This window comes from Heptranchias perlo, chromosome 20 (assembly GCF_035084215.1).
Source record: "Heptranchias perlo isolate sHepPer1 chromosome 20, sHepPer1.hap1, whole genome shotgun sequence".
Lineage (NCBI taxonomy): Eukaryota > Metazoa > Chordata > Chondrichthyes > Hexanchiformes > Hexanchidae > Heptranchias > Heptranchias perlo.
Window position 1 is genome coordinate 14,509,192 of NC_090344.1, and position 11,086 is coordinate 14,520,277.

Consider the following 11,086-nt stretch of genomic DNA (forward strand, 5'->3'; position numbering starts at 1 on the left):
TATAGAGCATATTTATCAGAGGTTTTATTTAAAATATCATTAAAATACTATTTATATTCAGACTCCAATTTATTTATAGATTCAGTGTTGATCTATTCAATATTCATAGAAAATTATATAATTTTACATTTTATCAATGAAGAACAGACAACAGAAAGTTGTTCCAAATTTAGTTCCACCTGGGAACTGAGAAAGCCCATGATATCTCTCACCTACCATCGAGTGTCCCTCACCATCTACACTGAGTGTTCACAAGGGGACTGAGATACCCCATGATATCTCTCACCGACCATCGAGTGTCCCTCACCATCTACACTCAGTGTTCACCTGGGGACTGAGATACCCCATGATATCTCTCACCTACCATCGAGTGTCCCTCACCATCTGCACTCAGTGTTCACAAGGGGACTGAGATACCCCATGATATCTCTCACTGACCATCGAGTGTCCCTCACCATCTGCACTCAGTGTTCACAAGGGGACTGAGATACCCCATGATATCTCTCACTGACCATCGAGTGTCTCTCACCTTCTACACTCAGTGTTCACCTGGGGACTGAGGTAACCCATGATATCTCTCACTGACCATCGAGTGTCTCTCACCATCTACACTCAGTGTTCACCTGGGGTCTGAGATACCCCATGATATCTCTCACCTACAATCGAGTGTCCCTCACCATCTGCACTCAGTGTTCACCTGGGGACTGAGATACCCCATGATATCTCACACTGACCATCGAGTGTCCCTCACCATCTGCACTCAGTGTTCACCTGGGGACTGTGATACCCCATGATATCTCTCACTGACCATCGAGTGTCCCTCACCATCTGCACTCAGTGTTCACCTGGGGACTGAGATACCCCATGATATCTCACACTGACCATCGAGTGTCCCTCACCATCTGCACTCAGTGTTCACCTGGGGACTGAGATACCCCATGATATCTCTCACTGACCATCGAGTGTCCCTCACCATCTGCACTCAGTGTTCACAAGGGGACTGAGATACCCCATGATATCTCTCACTGACCATCGAGTGTCCCTCACCATCTGCACTCAGTGTTCGCAAGGGGACAGAGATACCCCATGATATCTCTCACTGACCATCGAGTGTCTCTCACCTTCTACACTCAGTGTTCACCTGGGGTCTGAGATACCCCATGATATCTCTACTTGACCATCGAGTGTCCCCCACCATCTACACTCAGTGTTCACCTGGGGTCTGAGATACCCCGTGAAATCTCTCACTGACCATCGAGTGTCCCTCGCCATCTACACTCAGTGTTCACCTGGGGACTGAGATACCCCATGATATCTCACACTGACCATCGAGTGTTTCTCACCATCCCCACTCCGTGTTCGCGAGGGGACAGAAATATCCCATGATATCTCTCACTGACCATCGAGTGTCCCTCACCATCTACACTCAGTGTCCACCTGGGGACGAAAATACCCCATGATATCTCTCACTGACCATCGAGTGTTCCTCACCATCTCCACTCAGTGTTCACCTGGGGACTGCGATGCCCCATGATATCTCTCACTGACCATCGAGTGTCCCTCACAATCTACACTCAGTGTCCACCTGGGGACGAAAATACCCCATGATATCTCTCACTGACCATCGAGTGTTCCTCACCATCTCCACTCAGTGTTCACCTGGGGACTGCGATACCCCATGATAGCTCTCACCGACCATCGAGTGTCCCTCACCATCTACACTCAGTGTTCACCTGGGGACTGAGATACCCCATGATATCTCTCACTGACCATCGAGTGTCCCCCACCATCTACACTCTATATCCACCTGGGGACGAAAATACCCCATGATATCTCACACTGACCATCGAGTGTCCCTCCCCATCTCCACTCAGTGTTCACCTGGGGACTGAGATACCCCATGATATCTCTCACTGAACATCGAGTGTTCCTCACCATCTCCACTCAGTGTTCACCTGGGGACTGAGATACCCCACGATATCTCTCACCGACCATCGAGTGTCCCTCACCATCTACACTCAATATCCACCTGGGTCCTGAGATACCCCATGATATCTCTCACTGACCATCGAGTGTCCCCCACCATCTACACTCAATATCCACCTGGGGACTGAGATACCCTATGATATCTCTCACTGACCATCCAGTGTCCCTCACCATCTACACTAAATATCCACCTGGGGACTGAGATACCCCATGATATCTCTCACCGACCATCGAGTGTCCCTCACCATCTACACTCAGTGTCCACCCGGGGACTGAGATACCCCATGATATCTCTCATTGGCACTGACTGTCCCTCACCATCTTAGATATGGTGACCAAACCTGCACACAGTACTCCAGGTGAGGTCTCACCGAAGCCCTGTACAATTGTATTAAGACTTCCTTACTCTTGTACTCCATCCCCATTGCAATAAAGGCCAACATACCGTTTGACTTCCTAATTGATTGCTGTACTTGCATACTAACTTTCTGAGTTTATTGTATCAGGACACCCTTAATCTATCTGAATATCAACATTTCATAGTTTCTCACCAATTAAAAAATATTCCGTTTTTCTATTCTTCCGACCAAAGTGAATAACTTCACATTTCCCCACATTATACTCCATCTGTCACCTTCTTGCCCACTCACTTAATCTGTCTATACCCCTTTGCAGACTCTTTGTTTCCTCCTTACAGATTACTTACCCAATCACAGGGCATTGTGTAGCTGGGAGGTAACAGTTAATGTAGAGCAGAGAGATCTGTCCGTGAGGAGTGCGGGAGAGGGTGAGAGTGAGGGAGAGGATGAGAGTGAGGGAGAGGGTGGGAGTGAGCCCGACATCCTGAGTCTCTGTGTTAATAAAAGTAAAACAGAGCCCAACTTTGAGGGAGACGGAACGAAAACTGGTTTAGAGAATCGCTGGATTCCAGCTTTAAATTTACAGCTTTTCTATTTGGAGGAAGTGAAGCTGAGGTTATTGGTGCTTTATGTTTCCTGAGAGCTGATGGTTAATCAGGAGAAGGGAGCACTGTCTGTGAGCAGTGAGTTACAGAGGGAGGTTGAGCTGGGAAAGAGATGGAAACCTGGGTTCGAGAAGGAGGGAAGTTTCCAGCTTTCATTTGGGGGATTTTCACCCCGGGCGGTGAGTGAATCTGAGGTTATAGGTGCTTCGGGGTGTACAAGCCGCTGTGTAACATGAACTACTCTTAATATTAACATTAAACATCTTTCTGTCACTCAGCCGCAGACTCCGCACTCACTGACCCGTGTGAAGATCACACAGTCCTGGACCAGTCCTGGAGGAGCACGGATTGTGTTAAGACTCAATGCACCGCTCAGTTGAAGAGCGATGATACACTTGTCCGAGGATGGTACAGATTTAAAAGGTATCGTGAAGGGTAAATTTCAGGTAAACCAGTCGATAAGGGAGGAGGAAATGTACAAAGGAGAACAGAGTGTGAGTGTAGGACTGAGAACTACAGGGAGAGCGGGATCATCAGTCAGAGAAATGGGGCAGGGAGTGGATACAGGGAAAGGGGAACAAACGGACTCAACAGAGAGAAACAGGGGAGAGAGGAATATAGAACAGGGAAAGAGAGTAATGGGAGATAAACAGGGTAGAAAGGAATATAGAACAGGGAAAGAGAGTAATGGGAGATAAACAGGTTAGAAAGGAATATAGAACAGGGAAAGAGAGTAATGGGAGATACCCGGGGTAGGGGGAATATAGAACGGGGACAGAGAGTAAAGGTACATACACGGGGTAGAGGGGAATATAGAACGGGGACAGAGATTAAAGGAAGACACCAGGGGTAGAGGGGAATATAGGACGGGGACAGATAGTAAAGGATGGGCCCCAGTTTCCGATACTTTTTCCCGGTTCCAGTCTCTCTCTCCGTTAATAAGTTCCATCAGTTCAGGGCCTGACTCTGTGAATGTTTTTTCAGTTCTGGTGGATGGAAGATTCCGGAGACTTCTGTCCCATTCGGTCACTGCTCCACAGAGTCCCCAGGCTGGTTAAAGGGTAATTTCAGACTTTCCAATCTCAGATTTACACTCACTGTCCAGCACTGTTCAGATCGCTCACATTCATCAATATTTACAAACCTCATTTCAGGTTCTCATCCGACCGTGGGACAGGGAGAAGTAACGAGGACAGTTTGTTTTACCAATTATGGAAATAACTGCAGGTGGCCCCGGGAGATAAAAATTAAAAACTGCACCAGTTACTTCGTTTATGAGTTGGGACCGACAAGTGGATACGTTGTTCATTGTACAGGTATATTGCTGTTTATAAATGTCCCAGGAGGGTGACTCTGGGAAACCCCCGTGTGATCAAGAGAAAAAATCAAACTTACTCGAGAACCTCCTTTTTGTCAGGGAAACAATGAATAAAGGAACTGAAACACAAAGTGAACTTTTCACCAATACTAAAGGACACGGAATCACAGGCTGCTGTCCGTCTCTATCGGAACTCTGTTCACTGCAGGACCCACGGGTCACGATAGGCCCCGATTGTATCATTGGACAGCCCACACTCCTTCTCCAGCGCCCACGGGTCGCGATAGGCCTCGAGTGTATCACTGGACACCCCACACTCCCTCTCCAGGTCCCATGGATCACGATAGACCCCGAGTGTATCACTGGACACCCCACACTCACTCTCCAGGTCCCACGGGTCACGATAGGCTCCGAGTGTATCACTGGACACCCCACACTCACTCTCCAGGTCCCATGGATCACGATAGACCCCGAGTGTATCACTGGACACCCCACACTCACTCTCCAGGTCCCATGGATCACGATAGACCCCGAGTGTATCACTGGACACCCCACACTCCCTCTCCAGGGCCCATGGATCACGATAGACCCCGAGTGTATCACTGGACACCCCACACTCCCTCTCCAGGTCCCACGGGTCACGATAGGCCCCGAGTGTATCACTGGACACCCCACACTCCCTCTCCAGGGCCCACTGGTCGCGATAGGCCCCGAGTGTATCACTGGACACCCCACACTCCCACTTCAGGACCCACCGGTCGCGATAGGCCCCGAGTGTATCACTGGACACCCCGTACTCCCTCTCCAGGGCCCAGTGGTCGCGATAGATCCCAGGTCTAACACTGGACACTGCGCACTCCCTCTCTAGTGCCCACGGGTCGCGATAGGCCCCAAGTGTATCACTGGAAACGCCGGACTGCTTCTCGAGGGCCGACGGGTCATGGTACTGAGTGTATCACTGGACACCCCATACTCCAGGGATGTCGTGACTGAGGGGAGTGGGATGTAATGACAGTGGGGAGTGGGATGTAGTGACTGACGAGAGTGGATTGTAGTGACTGAGGAGGGTGGGATATAGTGACTGAGGGAAGTGATGTAGTGACTGAGTGGAGTGGGATGTCGTGATTGAGGAGAGTGAAATATAGTGACTGAGGGGTTGAGGTGTATTGACTAAGGGGAGTGGGATGTAGTGTCTGAGGGGAGTGGAATGTAGCGAGTGAGGTGAATGGGATGCAGAGACTGAGGGGTGCGTGACGTAGTGACTGATGGGAGTGGAATATAGTGAATGAGGGGAGTGGAATGTAGTGGCTGAGGGGAGTGGAATGTAGTGACTGAGGGGAGTGGGATGTAGTGCTTCAGGGGAGTGTCATGTAGTGACAGAGGGGAGTGGGAAGTAGAAGCTGAGGGGAGAGGGATGTAGAGACTGAGGGGAGCGAGATATAATGACTGAGGGGAGCAGAATGTAATGCTTGAGGGGTTTGGGATGTCGTGACTGAAGGGAAAGGGATATATTGACGGAGGGCAGTGGGATTTCGTGACTGAGGTGAAAGGGAACTGAGGCCTGAGAGACGATGAATGCAGAGACTGAGGGGAGTGGGATTTCATGACTGGGGGATGTGGGAACTGATGACTGAGAGTTGTGGGATGTTGAGACTGAGGGGAGTGGGATGTAGTCTCTGAGGAGAGTAGGATGTAGTGAATGAGGGGAGTGTGATGTATTGACTGAAGGGAGTGCGATGTAGTAACTGAGTGGAGTAGGATGGCGTGACTGAGGGGATTGCGATAGAGTGACTGAGGGGAGTGGGATGGAGTGACTGAGGGGATTGGGATGTAGTGACTGATGAGGGTGGGATATAGTGATTGAGGGGATTGGGATGTAGCGACAGAGGGGAGTGGGATCTAATGACTGTGGGAAGTGGAATGTAATGACTGAGCCGAGTTGGCTGTAGTGACTGAGGTGAGTGGGATATAGTGTCTGAGGGGAGTGAGATGTAGTTACTGAGTGGAGTTGGAGGTCTTGAATGAGGGGAGTGGGATGCAGTGAATGAGGGGAATGAGATGTAGTGTCAGAGGGGATGGGGATTTTGTAACTGAGGGGAGTGGGATGTAGTGCCTGATGGGAGTGGGATGTAGTGACTGAGGGGAGTGCGATACAGTGAATGAGGGGAGTGGGATTGGATGATTATGGGTTATATTAAGACCAGTGTCTCCCATTCTGCGGACTTCAGTACCAGCCCGATGACCTGTCCGTGTGTGCTCCACTCCTGCACTCTCCCATGTTTCTGTCCCTTCATTACAGATCCAGAGACATCCACAAGTCAGGGACCCGAGCACCAAACGAATCTAGAATCCGCTGAGAGACCATCCTCTATCCCTGCGGGGTCTGTACACTCAGGTATCAGTCTTGTGGGTTCATTCAAACAGACTACTCACCAAATGTGACTCCTGAAATGCTCAGTCCCTGAGAATCATCCAGTCTCGAACTGAGGGGAGTAGGATGTAGAGATTGAGGTCAGCGGGGTGTAGTCACTGAGGGCAGTGGGATGTAATGCCTCAAGGGAGTGGGATGCATTGACTGAGGGGAGTGGGTAGTCGTGAATAAGGGGTTTAGGAAGTTGTGACTGAGTGGAGCGAGATATTGTGACTGAGGTGAGTGGGATGTAGTGACTGAGTGGAGTGGGATGTTATGACTGAGGAGAGTGCGATTTGAAGATTATGGGTTATAGAAGTTTACAACATGGAATCAGGCCCTTCGGCCCAACATGTCCATGTCGCCCAGTTTATACCACTGAGCTAGTCCCAATTGCCTGCACATGGCCCATATCCTTCTATACCCATCTTACCCATGTAACTGTCCAAATTATTTTTAAAAGACACATTTGTACCCGCCTCTACTACTGCCTCTGGCTGCTCGTTCCAGACACTCACCACCCTTTGAGTGAAAAGATTGCCCCTCTGGACCATTTTGTATCTCTCCCCTCTCACCTTAAATCTTTGCCCCCTTGTTATAGGCTCCCCTATCTTTGGGAAAAGATTTTGACTATCTACCTTATCTATGCCCCTCATTATTTTATAGACTTCTATAAGATCACCCCTAAACCTCCGATTCTCCAGGGAAAAAAGTCTCAGTCTATCCAACCTCTCCCTATAAGTCAAACCATCAAGTCCCGGTAGCATCCCAGTAAATCTTTTCTGCACTCTTTCTAGTTTAATAATATCCTTTCTATAATAGGGTGACCAGAACTGTACACAGTATTCCAAGTGTGGCCTTACTAATGTCTTCCACAACTTCAATAAGACATCCCAACTCCTGTATTCAATGTTCTGACCAATGAAACCAAGCATGCTGAATGCATTCTTCACCACCCTATTCACCTGTGACTCCACTTTCAAGGAGCTATGAACCTGTACTCCTAGATCTCTTTGTTCTATAACTCTCCCCAACGCCCAACCATTAACGGAGTAGGTCCTGGTCCGATTCGCTCTACCAAAATGCATCACCTCACATTTATCTAAATTAAACTCCATCTGCCATTCATCGGCCCACTCGCCCAATTTATCAAGATCCGTTGCAATCCTAGATAACCTTCTTCACAGTCTACAATGCCACCAATCGTGGTGTCATCTGCAAACTTACTAACCATGCCTCCTAAATTCTCATCCAAATCATTAATATAAATAACAAATAACAGCGGACCCAGCACCGATCCCTGAGGCACACTGCTGGTCACAGGCCTCCAGTTTGAAAAACAACCCTCTACAACCACCCTCTGTCTTCTGTCGTCAATCCAATTTTGTATCCAATTGGCTACCTCACCTTGGATACAGTGAGATTTAACCTTATGTAACAACCTACCATGCGGTACCTTGTCAAAGGCTTTGCTAAAGTCCATGTAGACCACGTCTACTGCACAGCCCTCATCTGTCTTCTTGGTTACCCCTTCAAAAAACTTAATCAAATTCGTGAGACATGATTTTCCTCTCACAAAACCATGCTGACTGTTCCTAATCAGTCCCTGCCTCTCCAAATGCCTGTAGATCCTGTCTCTCAGAATAACCTCTAACAACTTACCCACTACAGATGTCAGGCTCACCGGTCTGTAGTTCCCAGGCTTTTCCCTGCCGCCCTTCTTAAACAAAGGCACAACATTTGCTGCCCTCCAATCTTCAGGCACCTCACTTGGGTTATATTAAGACCGGTGTCTCCCATTCTCCGGACTCCTGTACCAGCCCGACGACCTGTGCGAGTATTCTCCGGTCCTGAACTCTCCCATGTTTCTGTCCCTTTATTACAGATCCAGTGACATCCACAAGTCAGGGACCCGAGGCACAAACGACGATAGAATCCGCTGAGAGTCCGTCCTCTATCCCAACGGGGTCTGCAGACTCAGGTATCAGTATTGTGGGTTCATTCAAACAGACTCTTCACCCAATGTGACTCCTGAAATGCTCAGTCTCCAAGAATCATTCAGTCTCGAACTGAAGGGAGAAGGATGTAGTGACTGAGGGAAGTGGGATGTAGTGACTGAGGGGATTGGGAAGCAGTCACTGTGGAGGGTGGAATGCAGTGAATGAGGAGATTGGGGTGTAATGCCTGAGGGGAGTGGGATAAGTTGACTGACGGTAGTGGGATGTAATGCTTGATGAGAGAGGGATGTATTGACTGAGGGTAGTGGGATGTAGCGAATGAGGGGAATGGGATGTAATGACTGAGGGGAGTGGGATGTTTTGGCTGAGGGGAGTTGGATTTCGTGACTGAGGGGATTGCGTTGTAGTGAATGAGGGGAGTGGGATGTCGTGACTAAGGAGAGTGGGAGGTAGTCCTGAGGGGAGAGGGATGTAGCGACTGAGGGGATTGGGATGCAATGACTGAAGGGAGTGGGACTTCTTGACTGAGGGGAGTGGGAACTCATTACTGAGAGCAATGGGAAGTGGTGACTGAGGGGAGTGGGATGTAGTGACTGAGGACTGTGGGATGTAGTGACTGAGCGGAGTGGGATGCAGTGTCTGAGGGGAGTGGGATGTAGTGAAAGAGGGAAGTTGGAACTAATGACTGAGAGGAGTGGGAAGTAGCGAATGAGGGGCGTGGGATGTACTGACAGAGGGGAGTGGGATGTAATGACTGAGGGGTGTGGGTTGTAGTGACTTAGGGGAGTGGGATGTAGTGACTGAGGGGTGTGGGATGTAGTGACTGCGGGGTGTGGGATGAAGAGACTGAGGGGAGTGGGATGTGGTGACTGACGGGATTGTGATATAGTGATTGAGGCAAGTGGAATGTATTGACTGAGGGAAGCGGAAAGTAGAGACTTAGCGGATTGGGATGTAGCGACTGAGGCGAGTGGGATGTAGGGTCTGAGGGGAGTGGGATGTAGTGTCTGAGAGGAGTGTGATGTATTTACTGGGGGGAGTAGGAGCTGGTGACTGAGGGGAGTGGGATGAATTCACTGACCTAAGTGCGATGAAGTGACAGAGGGGAGTGGGATATAGTGACTGAGGGGAGTGGGATGTCGTGACTGAGGGGAATGGGATGTCGTCGCTGAGTGGAGTGGGATGTAGTGACTTAGGGAAGTGTGATTGGATGATTATGAGATATATTAAGACCGGAATCTACCATTCTCCGGATTACAGTACCAGCCCGATGAGCTCTCCGTGAGTGCTCCACTCCTGCACTCTCCCATGTTTCTGTCCCTTTATAACAGATCCAGTGACATGCACAAGTCAGGGACCCGAGGAAAAAAATCATTTATCAGTCTTGTGGGTTCTTTCAAACAGACTCTTCACCCAATGTGACTCCTGAAATGCTCAGTCCCTGAGAATCATCCAGTCTCTAACTGAAGGGAGTGGGATATAGTGACTGAGGAGAGTGGGGGGTAGTGAATAGGGGATTGGCGTGTAGTGACTGAGGGGAGTGTGCTATATTGCCTGAGGTGTTTGGGATGTCGTGCTGAGGGGAGTGGGAACTGATGCCTGAGGGAAGATAAATTTAGAGACTGAGGGTGGTGGGATTTCGTGCCTGGGGGTATGGGAACTGTTGCCTGAGAGGAGTGGGATGAAGAGTCTGAGGGAGTGGGATCTATTGACTGAGGGGAGTGGGATGGAGAGACTGTGGGGAGTGGGATGTAGTGACCGTAGGGAGTGGGTTGTCGTGACTGCAGGGAATGGGATGAACAGAATGAGGCGAGATGGATGTCGTGAATGAGGGGAGTGGAATGTAGTGACTGAGGTGAGTGGAATGCAGTGACTGAGGGAAGTGAGATGCAGTGCCTGAGCGGAGTGGTATGTAATGATTTTTCGAGCGGGATGTGGAGACTGAGGGGAGTGGGATACAATGATTGAGAGGAGTGGGATGTAGCGACTTAGAGGTGTGGGATGTATTGACTGAGGGGAGTGGGATGCACAGAGTGAGGTGTTTGGAATGTAGCGACTGAGGGGAGTAGGATGAAGTGATTGATGGGACTGGGATGCAATGACGGTGGGGAATGGAATGCAGTGACTGAGGGGAATGGGATGCAGTTTCTGAGGGGAGTGGGATGCAGTGACTGAAGGGAATGGGATGCAGTGATTGAGGTCAGTGCGATGTTGTGACTGAAGGACGTGGGATGTAGTGACTGAGGGGAGTAGAATGTAGTGAATGAGGGGAGTGAGATGTAGTGACTGAGGAGAGTGGGATGTAGTGACTGAGGGGAGTGGGATGCAGTGACTGAAGGGAATGGGATGCAGTAATTTGATTCAGTGCGATGTTGTGACTGAAGGGCGTGGGATGTAGTGACTGAGGGGAGTGGAATGCAGTGAGTGAGGTTAATGTGATATTGTTACTG